This window comes from Galeopterus variegatus, unplaced genomic scaffold (assembly GCF_000696425.1).
Source record: "Galeopterus variegatus unplaced genomic scaffold, G_variegatus-3.0.2 Scaffold6252, whole genome shotgun sequence".
In the NCBI taxonomy this organism is placed as follows: domain Eukaryota; kingdom Metazoa; phylum Chordata; class Mammalia; order Dermoptera; family Cynocephalidae; genus Galeopterus; species Galeopterus variegatus.
In genome coordinates, this window is record NW_007732363.1 from 4,852 (window position 1) to 16,704 (window position 11,853).

The following is an 11,853-nucleotide window of genomic DNA, read 5'->3' on the forward strand; positions in this document are numbered from 1 at the left end:
TGTTGAATATCTCATGTAATTTATTGAATAGTGTACTGAAAGTGAAAAACAGAATGGTCACATGGGTACTCAAACTGCTTTCTACTGAATCACTTTCATTCTACAATAAAGTCAAAAAACTGTTAAGTCAAACCTTCGTAAGTTGGGGACCTTCTGTACATAAAACACACACATAGCCCCTACACGATGCTATGGCTTGAATGTGGTCTGTCCTCTCCAAAACTCATGTTGTACTTTGATTCCCAATGTGGCAGTGTTGGGACATGGTGCCTAGAGGGAGGTGTTTGGGACACTGGAGCAGGGGATCGCTCGTAAATAGATTAATGCTCTTTGAAGGAAGTGAGTGGGTTGTTATAAGCAGGCTGGGTCTCTCCTGCATCTCTCTTTGCATGCACCCACTTCCTCTTCTGCTTTCCACCATGAGTTGAAGCAGCATGAGGCCCTCACCAGATGGGCTGCCCAACCTTGGACTTTCTAACCACTGGAATTGTGAGCCAAATAAACCTCTTTTCTTTACAAATTACACAGTCTCAGGTGTTCTGTTTGCTACAGCAATACAAAACAGACCAGGACACACACACACACACACACACACACACACAAAACTTCTGAATGGTAAAAAATATACTCTAGTACTCATATACTTTGGTATTTAACCAAACAAAAAGGCAAATAATAACTAAAAAAAGTTAACATCTTTAAAATATAAAGAGCTTTTACAAACCAATGAGGAAAAAATGACTCCAAATGTTAACAACAGACATAAACAGCAAATTCACAGTGGAAAATAAATGAATGATAAATATAAACAAAAAAATTTTAGCCTTTCTGGTAACAGAATTGAAAAAATTAAAACAGTGAAATTCTCTAACCCGATGGGGAAAAAAATGAAATAAAATGAAAATACCTAGTGTTCGCAAGGATTTGGGGAAATAGGCATCTTCTTCCTCTTAGAAATTTAAAGTGGTTCAACATTTTGGAAAGCAATTTGGCATTACATAACAGAATCCTTGGGAAAAAACATAACATCTGATACAGTCTAGGGATGAATTCTCAGCAAGTTATTGGACAAGTTGACAAAGACCCAAGTGCAAAATTGTAAATGGTAGCATTTTTTGTTTATAATAGTGAAATACAACAAGTTAAAATACTGACAATATAGGGTCATGTACATCATAATTAACTAATAAAAAGAAAAGCTGCCAAATACTTTGAGTATTTTGATGTAATTTTATTTAAGAAAAGTGCATATATATTACTGATTACACACAAGCACGTGTATATGGAGGGAGAAACAGTGCTAGTCACTGTTCTCAGTGTTCTACATGTAACGATTCCTTCAATTCTCTCTCCAGCCCCCGGAAGTGGATGCTATAGTAAACCCCACTTCACAAATGACGAGACTGAAGCAGAAAGTGGGAAGCACTTGCGTAAAGTCACACAGCTGGCAAGTGGCAGGGCCAGGGTTCAAATCCAGGTAGCATGGCTCCAAAGTCCCCGGTCTTAAGCCTCCCCCCTGCTACACTGGGCGAAATCTTATGCTCTGCTGCACACGGACAGAGAGAGGCTCGGGGGACGCACACCGGCCGGCCTTCAGCGCTTACCTCTGGGTGGGGGGATGATCGAGAGGGCTTCTGTTTATTAATTTTAAACGAATTGATATTTCTGATTTTTCTGCACTTACAAACCAGTGGTAAAGCATTACAAGGTTTTTTAAAGTTGCAAAGTTGAGGAAATATTCGTTTGCCTCCTTGTTCTGCTGCTTTGGTAATTTACAGGCCAAAATAGGATCAAGGGAGGGCTGGCTCAGCTTTCCTAACCCAGCGCTCTGCTGAGCCCTTGACTGTGAAGCCTCACAAAGATATGATGTGTGTGTGTGCATGTTCCACTTCATTTCTTCCCGAACATTCTGTGCCTGTCCCCTTTTTCTTCTAAAAGAATTATTGCACCAGGCCCAGCATTCCAAAGACCTGACGTCCGGCCCAGGAGTTTTGGACCCTCATGTGAGGCACCCCTCTTTCCTCTGCTGTCAGCCAAGCGTTACCAAATCCTTGGTATTTCTGCTTGGTCTTTTCTCACAATCCCAGAGGATCTTGGTGTGAGGAAAATTTTCATTGTTTTTCTGACTCAAATCATTTTGGCCCTTGAGATTGTAACAAGTACTAAGTGGACTAGAAATAGTACAATATTTCCTGGAATTAAATAATTTTAAAAAAGAACACAGTAGGGGTTGCTTTTTCTGAAATCTGCCTCAGCTTTGTCAACTCTGAGGTGGACCTGATTAGATCCCTGATGATGTGGTGATGATGGCTGTCACGGCTTTCTGGGGGTGTGTCCTGAGCCCCGCCTGGTGCAAAGTGCTTTGCATACCTTACTCTATAGTCTGCTCCTAACAGACATGGGCGGGAGGTAAGGGCATCCCCACTTTTTGCAGGGCCCACAGGTTCAGTGTCTGGTGTGTAGTTACAGAGCTCAGAAGTGCCTGGGATCTTCACTCAGACCTGTCCAAGTTCAAAGTCTGTACCTGACCATTCAGCTCAGAGTCTAAGACCAGAGGTCCATGTGGGCAGTGAATTTCCACTTCCCACTCCCTCACCCACCTGGAAAGCACCAGGGCCAAGTGGCTCAATCGGTGTTTGTGGAATGAATGAGTGACTGAGTGAACGAGTGCACGATCAGAGCCACCACCAACACTCCTAAGTGTGAACAATAGAAAAATGGCCACATGTAAAGTTACTTTTCAAAAAAAAATTTATAAGGGATTTGGGAGTTTGAGAGTCTGGGCTTTTGAGGTGGTTTTATTCTCTTTTGGTTTGGAGTCTCTCAAATGGGGCAGCGGGTATTTAAGTTCTGGAGACAGACAGATGCTTAGTGTTGCCTAAAGAAGAGAGAACACCTTATCGAAATTCCAGTCTGGACTAGAGAGCAGGGACTGGCAAACTTTCTCTGAAGAGGGCCAGGCAGTGAATATTTCAGGCTTTAAGGGCCAGACAGTCTTGTTGCAACTACTCAGCCTACTGTTGTAGCATGGAAGCAGCCGTACGTAAATGAACAGGTACAGCTGTGTTTTAATAAAACTTTATGAACATTGAAATGTGAACTTCGTATAATTATTACATGTTGCAAAATATTACTCTTCTTTTGATTTTTTCCAATTATTTAAAAATACTTTCCAAAGTGATATACACTTTCACAATCCCCATAAAAAATAAAACTTTATGAACATTGAAATGTGAACTTCGTATAATTATTACATGTTGCGAAATATTACTCTTCTTTCGATTTTTTTCCAATTATTTAAAAATACTTTCCAAAGTGATATACACTTTCACAATCCCCATAAAAATGTAAAAACAGTCTTAATCATGGTTGTACAAAAACTGGCGGCAGGCTGGATTTGGCTGGTGCACCGTCCAGGCAGATGGGAAGAATAAACCTTTCCATCCTTCCTGTCTCGTCAGCTCAGCTGCCTTGGGTAGGAAGGGTTTTATAAAAGGTGCTGCTTCATTGCACCGCCTGTGCGGGTTTGGGTAAGTTACTGGAGCTCTGTGTGCTTTTATTTCCCCCTCCATAAAATGGGAAGATGAATAGTCCCAGCTTGAAGGAGTAAATGGGATCATTCAAAGTCACCGAGAACAGTGTCGGGCACAGAGGAGTCCTCACTAAATACTGGCCATTACACTGTCGTTGCCTTTGTTGTGCTGTAGCTGGGATACAGAGCAAGTTTGACCCATTTGTTTCTTCCAGAGGCAGCTGTGATTTTGAGGGTATTATGGGGTTCCCTGGGTCCATCCCTTGGCCTTTGCAATCTGCCCATTTTATAGCAGGAAACTTCTAGAGCTGGAAGGGCTCTCAGAGGCCTTCCAGTGCAGGAGTCCTATCTGCAGCCGCATCATAGAGAGCCGTCCCTCTGTTGTGCATTCTTTTATGTGATGGCCGGTTAGGTGTGGCCACAAGAGGAGACACAGGAGAGGCTCGAGAAAAATGAAGTTGATTTTACTCACAGCTCCTAGAGGTAGGAGGCATGCCACACAGGACCACATGTGAAAGACACCAGGGTGGTCAGGAGGCAGAAGACGGGAGCGAGGGGAACGCTTAGGCCTTGGCCTTCATAAGGGATTTCATGGGAAAGGCCAGGTAGGGCAGGGTGAAGGGTTTAGGACTGGCTAGTAGGAATAATTTTGGCAGGTTTGGGCTATTGAGATGGCCTCTAGCTGCCTGGCACCTGGACCTGAGATGATTAAGGACTCCTGGGCCAGGTAGAGGAGGTGTGGTTCTGCCTTGATTGCTTTCATATCAAATCATTCTCCCAGCTGAGTCCTTTTTCTTTAAGACTTGGCTGGATCTAGGAGAGGCAGTCTCTCCTCAGCCAGAAAGATTTTTTATGTCAAAACATCATAGTATACAGAAAATTTTAAAATATTTACAATATAGCTTCTCAAATGGGATTTCAACTGCATCTAACCTCATTAGAAGATTTAGAGATGCCCTTGGTTGCCTCCTGCACCTAATCAACACTTCTTTTCCTGTCCATCCTGATGTCCCCCTCCTTCCTCCTCCACCTCCTCCTCCAGCAGTTCTTAACCACCTGTAGCAGGCCTAACTTTGAGGTCCCTAGAAACAGGGAACAGGTCTTAGGCATCCTTGAGTCATCCCAAGCACCTGGCCCATGAAAGCATCCAGCCATTGTTCGCAGCACCGAATGGTCCCCTGTTCTCACACTTGATTCTCATCAGCAGACTCACTCCAGTCATTTGCACTTCCTCCAGACTCACTCCCTGTGACAGATGCTCCCAGCTGCTGCAAAATCCTAACCTACATTTGCCTTGGTGCCATAGCACTGAGAGTCCTGCCAGCAATTAAAGAGGCTTAAGTGCCAAAGAAAGCACATACTGGACCGACCGACTGGCCTGGATGGGCTCCCATGAGAACCCTGCCACCCAGAGATAATGTTTATTTGGGCAAACAGGAAGCAGTGAACTCAGAGAATTACACAGCCAGAGCCCAATGAGCTAAGCTTGGAGGAAAGGAAGTAAAATTTTCCATTCTATTTCAGCCATGACAAACATTGTCAGGAATCAGTACAACAACTACAAGTTTGAAGTTAATTGCATGAGTAGATCTCTTTGCAAATCTGGACTTTAATTTTCCCAAATGTTCCTACTTTAGCTTTCACAAGACTTTTTACAGTTACGATTGCAGAAAAAGATGATTTAAGCATGTTCATTATATTTTGCTCATTTATTTAACAAGCACTCAATAGTACTTATTATGTGCCAGGAGCTGTTCTAAGAACTTTATATATAACCATGACACAATGCTGCTTTTCTTTCATTTGTACCCTCATTCAATAAGAATAAATTTGATATCTTCTATGAAACTGCATTGTGCTGGGAATATAAAGGCATATGGTACAGATTTTTCTTTTTCTCTCGAGTTTAGTGGGAGAGACAGACAAGTAAAATCAATAACCTGACACTTGTAGTATATGTACTAAGGACATATGCAGTACAACTCATTTGTCCTAGGGGATGAGGAGGAAGGACATCTAACTTAGCCTCAAGTAGGTGATATTTAAACAGTATCTTATTAGGTGAGTGAGGGTCTAAAAAAGTGAGGAGGGGCCATGCAGTGGAAATAGCCTGTGCACAGCACTGAAGGAAAGCCAGCTGCACCTTTGGGGCACTGCAAGCCACATTCCACCAGCCCCAAGCAAAGGGTGTGTTATCTGAGAGTGACCAGATGTCTGAGTCAGTGCAGACTGCTGTCACCAAGTACCACAGACTGGGGGGCTTAATAACAGAAATTTGCTTCTCACAGTTCTGGAAGCTAGAAGTCCACAATCAAGATGTATCTTAGTCTGCTTATGCTGCTATAACAGAATACCACTGACTGGGTAATTTATAATGAACAGAAATTTATTTGGCTCTCAGTTCTGGAGGCTGGGAAGTCCCATATCAAGGGGCCGGCATCTAGCGAGGGCCTCCTTGCTGTGTCATCCCATGGCAGAACATGAGCGCGAGAGAGTGTGCCCAACTCACTTTTCTACCTAGTCCACTCTCACCCTCATGACCTAGTTGCCTCTTAGTAGGTCTGAAATAAGTTTCCAACACATGAACTATGAGGGACACTGTCAAACCACAGCAAGGTGCAAATTTGGTTTCTGATAAGGGCTCTCCTCCTGGTTTGCTGATGGTTGTTTCTTGCTGCATCCTCAGGTGACCTTTCCTCTGTGCACCTGCAACTCTGGGATCTTTCCCTCTTCTTATGTGGACGCCAGTCTTTTTTTTTTTTTTTGTCTTTTGTCTTTTTCCATGTCCGGCAACGGATCGCAACCCTCAGTGTTGCCCCCGTACCGGACCGGGGACCGGCAACGGGATCGCAACCCTCGGCGTTGCTCCCGCGCCTCGCTCAGCCAGTGAGCGGGAACCGGTCTGTATGTGGGATTCGAACCCTCGGGCGGGAGCGCCGCCGCGCTTCCCAAGCGGTGCACTATCCAATGCGCCACCGGGCCGGCCCTGGACGCCAGTCTTATGTGGTTAGCGCTCCACCCTTATGACCTCATTTAACATTAATTACTTCCCTAAACTATCTCCAAATGCGGTCACATTCTGTGGCACTGGGGGTTAGGCCTTAGGTATATGAATTTGGGGGACATTAAGTCAGTCATAACACATGGTGTATTAGTCTGTTTCAGTTGCTTGTAACAAAATACCTGGAACTGGGTGATTTGTAAGAAAACAAAATTTATTGCTTACAGTTTCAGAGGCTGGGAAGTCCAAAGTCCAGGGATCACATCTGGTGAGGGTCTTGTTTTGTGGTGGTTTTATAGCAATGCAGGGGTCTCACGTGGCAGAAAATGATAGAGCAGAGAGAGCTCTTCATGCGATCTCCTCTTAAGGCCCCAAGAACCACGTCCATGACCACCATTAAACCATCAATTTAATCACCTCTTCAATGCCCCACCTTTCAATTACAGTAGTAGAATTTCCCACCCTCTTAACACTGTCACAGTGGGGATTAAGTTTTGGGGGGACATTCAACCCAAGGCACATGGGGAGGAGGGATTCAGGGAGGTGAGGCTGGCGTGGCAGCTACTGAAATAGTCCAGGGGAAAAGTCTAAGTGAAATAAACAGCAGTGGGGGTGGGGAGGAGGTGAGAGATTCCTGAGGTTTGCGGAAGGCAGAGTCAGCAGGTGGAGGCAGCCAGCTGGCTAGGAGGGCCTGGGTGGAGGGAGAGCAGGAGACAGTGTGGGCAGAGGGAGGAAGTGGGAGGGTGCAGTCTAGGACACCTCCAGAGTTCTGGATGGAGAGATGGTGATGCCCCTCTGGGATGAGAACCACATGAGAAGGAACATATGGGGGTGGGAGGAAGATGAGGAGTTGGAGCTGCCAATGGAAAGTCACTTGGAGAGATTGAGCAGTGACATAATTTGGATATGTTTGTCCCCCCCCAGCTTTTGTCCCCCCAAAACTCATGTTGAAATCTGATCCCCAGTGTGGCAGTGTTGGGAGGTGTTTGTGTCATGGATCCCTCATGAATGGATTGATGCTGTCCCTTGGGGGTGGATAGTGAGTGAGTTCTTGCTCTATTAGTTCCTGCAAGAGCTGGTTGTTTAAAGGACCCTGACACCTCCACTCTGTCCCTCTCTGTTGCTTCCTCTTGCCATGTGATCTGCTTGTACCTGCTGGCTGCCCTGCTGTTTTCTGCCATGAGTAGAAGCAGCCTGAGGGACTGCACCAGATGCAGCTATCCCAGAATCATGAGCCAAATAAACCTGTTTTCTTTATAAATTACCCAGTCTCAGGTATTCTGTTATAGCAACACAAAAATGGACTGATACAAGCTGGAAGCTGGGTGTATTGGTCAAAGAATCCAAAAAGAAGTCTGGCCTGGAGCTAGTGATTCCAAAATCATTAGGTCATATGGGGTCATTGGAGGCAAGGATTTGGACTAAGTCACCCAGGGAAAGGGAGGGTAGCCAAGGACAGAACCCTGGGGTTCAGGAAAAGGGGTGGCCAGGGAAGAGGGAGGAAGAGCAGAAGACAGGGAGCAGGCACTACTGAATGAGGATCAGGCACTGTGCTAGATGCTACATGAGGGCTGCCATCTCACTCAATTCCTACAGAAGTTCCTGGATGTAGGCATTGAGCAAACACTTAAATCACACTTACCACGTGCCAGACACTGCTCAGAGTACTTTGCAATTGCTCCTCAGATCCTCACAAAGCCACACTGTTTACACACGTGGAAACCAAAGCAGGCAGGAGTGATGTGTTCAAGGTTGCAGAGCTAGACTTGGAACTGCAGCCCAGGCGATAAGGCACCAAAGCCTGAGCTCTTAACTGAGTCGCTCTTCTGCCTCTCTTTGTACCGCACTACTTTCAGAGATGAGATAATTAAGAATTAGAGAAGTTGAGACTTGCTTAAGATAGTATGGCTAGCAAATATCAGAGTCAGGTTTTAAACTCTGCGATCTTTGCACTTCTCACTACATTGTGCAGCTTCTTCACAAGCTAAGGGAGGAGAGAATTGCAGGAACACATGTGATCTAGTGAAAACAGAAAGCATCTGTTAGATTTGGCAACTCAGAGGTCATTGGGGACTTAGTGAGGTCAGTTTCAGTGGCACAATGGGCAGAGGTCAAGGTATAAAGTCTTGAGGAGTGAATGGCAGGCAAGGAATTTAGATTATTACTTAAGGGAGTTTGACTACAGAGAGAAGAAGAGAGATGGGAAAGTAGCTAAAAAGATGTACAAATGTTTAAAGAGTTATTTTTGTTTAAGATAGGATAGCCTACAGATACTTGTGTGCTGACAGAAAATCCAAGAACAGAGGTAGTGGTGGTGTGGAACTAGTTTTCAGCCTGTTATGAGTTTGGTAAATTCAAATCAGGGTCTCTGAATTTGACCAACTTTGGGTGGCAAGATCTTTATCTTGTCTTGTTTTAACTGCAAGCAAAGCCACAAACTCACCAATGGGTGATTGCTTGGCTGTAAACAGTGTCTACATTTGAATGTTAACCTCTGCAGCTCACCTGTTAACCTCACTTGTAATCTAAGAAACACAAATGTAAATAGCTATGAGGTATCCTACCCCAGTACTAAAGATTTAAAACCAGGAGAATTCACTGCTAATGACAAAGCAAAGTGTTACAATTCTTTTGGTAAAAAATGGTCCATGTTTCCAAAGCCTTACAAATTCTCATTCCACTTGCCCTACAATTCCATTTTTTCATAACATAATAGTTTTATTAATTAACTTCCCACCCCACATCTACAATGCTTTCCCCCCTACATTTTTATTTATCTATTATTACTATTTTTTACATTCTAAGATGTTGTTGCTGAGCAGTGGGTGGGGAAGGGGGTGGAGGGGATGGAGCTGGCCCACGTCTGGCTCCTCTCTGGGCTGGATGCAGACATCAGGGGGGCGCGGCTGAGGCCCTCCGGATAATCCCATTTCCAGTGTTTGGATACAGAAAAAATTAAAGGGCAAAGATGTTCATTGCAGCATTGCTTATAGTAAGGAAAAACTGAAAACGATCTAAAAGTTCAAGAGTAAAGGAATGTCTAGACAAACAACAGTAAGTCCACTTGATGGAAAATAACAATGGTTTAAAATATTATTTACAAAGAGTGCAATTTTTGAAATATGATATACATATAGTATTAAATGAGAAAAGCAGAATAAAAGTTCTTCAGTATAAAAGCAAGTGTGTAAACAGACCAACAATATAAAAAAGACCGAAAAGGTCTTCACTAGCAGTGATTATGTTTGCCTGGTTGGTACTTTGGTAATGAAAAAGAAACTAGACATGAAAAGATCTCTCTGGCTCTGCACTGATTAGCAACGGCTGACATTACAGTGAACACTATTTTTTTCTGCTCATTTTTTCATATCTTTCATAGTCCAGAATCTTCTTTCTCTGGAATCTTGGTAGTACATAAATTATCCTTGAAGAAATGCAGGTGTTTTACTGAAAATGCATCAAACAAAACCTCTAGGTAACATACCAAGAAAGCATCAAACGTTTTTATTATGCTCAGCATCATTTTTCTGTGCAAAACAATGCACATTCATTTGGGAAGCGCAGAAAAATTGTAAAATCAGAGAACTATAGAGAAGCAAAGAAAAATTCATTTAATCCTTCTACTCAGATAATAAATGTTGATATTTTACTGTAAAGGAAACAGATTTTGATGGGAGGAACTGTTATGTTAATTTTAAGCAAGTGCATGTAATTCTTTTTTTTTTTTTTTGTCTTTTTGTCTTTTTCCGTGTCCGGCAACGGATCACAACCCTCAGTGTTGCCCCCGTACCGGACCGGGGACCGGCAACGGGATCGCAACCCTCGGTGCTGCTCCCGCGCCTCGCTCAGCCAGTGAGCGGGCACTGGTCCACATGTGGGATCCTAACCCTCGGGCGGGAGAGCCACCGCGCTTCCCAAGCGGCGCACTATCCAGTGTGCCACCGGGCCGGCCCTAGTGCATGTAATTCTGACATAAAACTCTCATATAACATGTCACCCCTCACAACGCCTAGATTCATTCATGGCATCATGGTCTTGTCTAGGTATCCCGTTGAGATAAATGTCTCTCTTTACTCTGTTCCATTTATTTGCTCATGAAATTCTGCTGGCTCTACCTAAGTGTCCCAAATTCATCCTGTCATCTCCATGTGCACAGCTACTGTTAATTCAGACCCTAATCACATCAGTCTCATAACTAGTCTCTCTGCTTCCAATCTTCCTGTTTTAAAAATCCTCTCTGTGGCCAAAGCCAAAGCTATCTATCTAAATTCAGGCATAATTACATTGCTTCCTTCCTTAAAAACATTCAGAGCCTCCTCATAGCCTTAAGAATCTAAATTGCTAGACAATTCAGAGGGCCTGTCACAATCTGGCCCCAACTTCCCTTTCTGGTCTCGTCACTTATAAAACTCACTCCCTTCCCCCCAACTAGGTATGGTCTGCTTTAGCCACCTAAAATTTCCCACTCAACCCCCAATAAACCATATCTTCTCTCTTTGCATTGGCCAGTCCAGAATCTTCTTTCCCAACTTCTTATTGATGATGCTCCTTCACCTGGGAGCTGGTTCTCTGTCTTCTAAATCCAGCCCATAGGTCACCTCCTCTGAGCACCCTTTTTGGGGCCTCTAAGGCAGAACCAACCACTGCCTTGATCTTGCCTTCATAGTACTTAGCCCGGATATCTGTGGTAGCACTTATCTCTACCAAGTCCTAGTGTGTGCGTGACCTCAGTGCTTAAGATGGTTCCTGGTACATAGCAATGACCTCGTAAATGTTTGGGACAAGAGTGAAGTTCTGGATAGGGCACGGTGGGTCTAACATCACATCCCCCCTGCCCGGGAAATCAGCCCCAGCCTCAGGGGCCTGCCCATCAGACCCATCCTCTGTGCAGTGAGCCTCAAGCTTCACTTTGCAAGAGTCTCCTGCTTGTTTCACAGGCAGATTGTCCTTTTCCTGAAAAAGACTGATTCAGTAGTGATCAGTGCAAGCTTAGTAAGTTACATTTGTTCAGAGAGGCCCAGAAATGGGGATTGGTCCTGGGCAAAAAGACCATGTCTGGAGAAAGAGAAGCTGTGCTCCTGGAGCAGAGGAAGAGAACAGAGCTCATCTGCATTTGGGGATTTAAATGAGATATGGCAGGAGAACCCATCATTTGATTTGATTAAACCTATGCAAGGGTCCGTGTTGGGGCACACAAAGACAAATCAAAGATATTCTCTAAATTCTACTCAACTTTTAGGGTATAACTTAGAGCCTTAAATCACAGAACTTCAGGAAGTATCCCCATTTCCTCAAACCTGGGCTAAATTCTTCTCCTGCA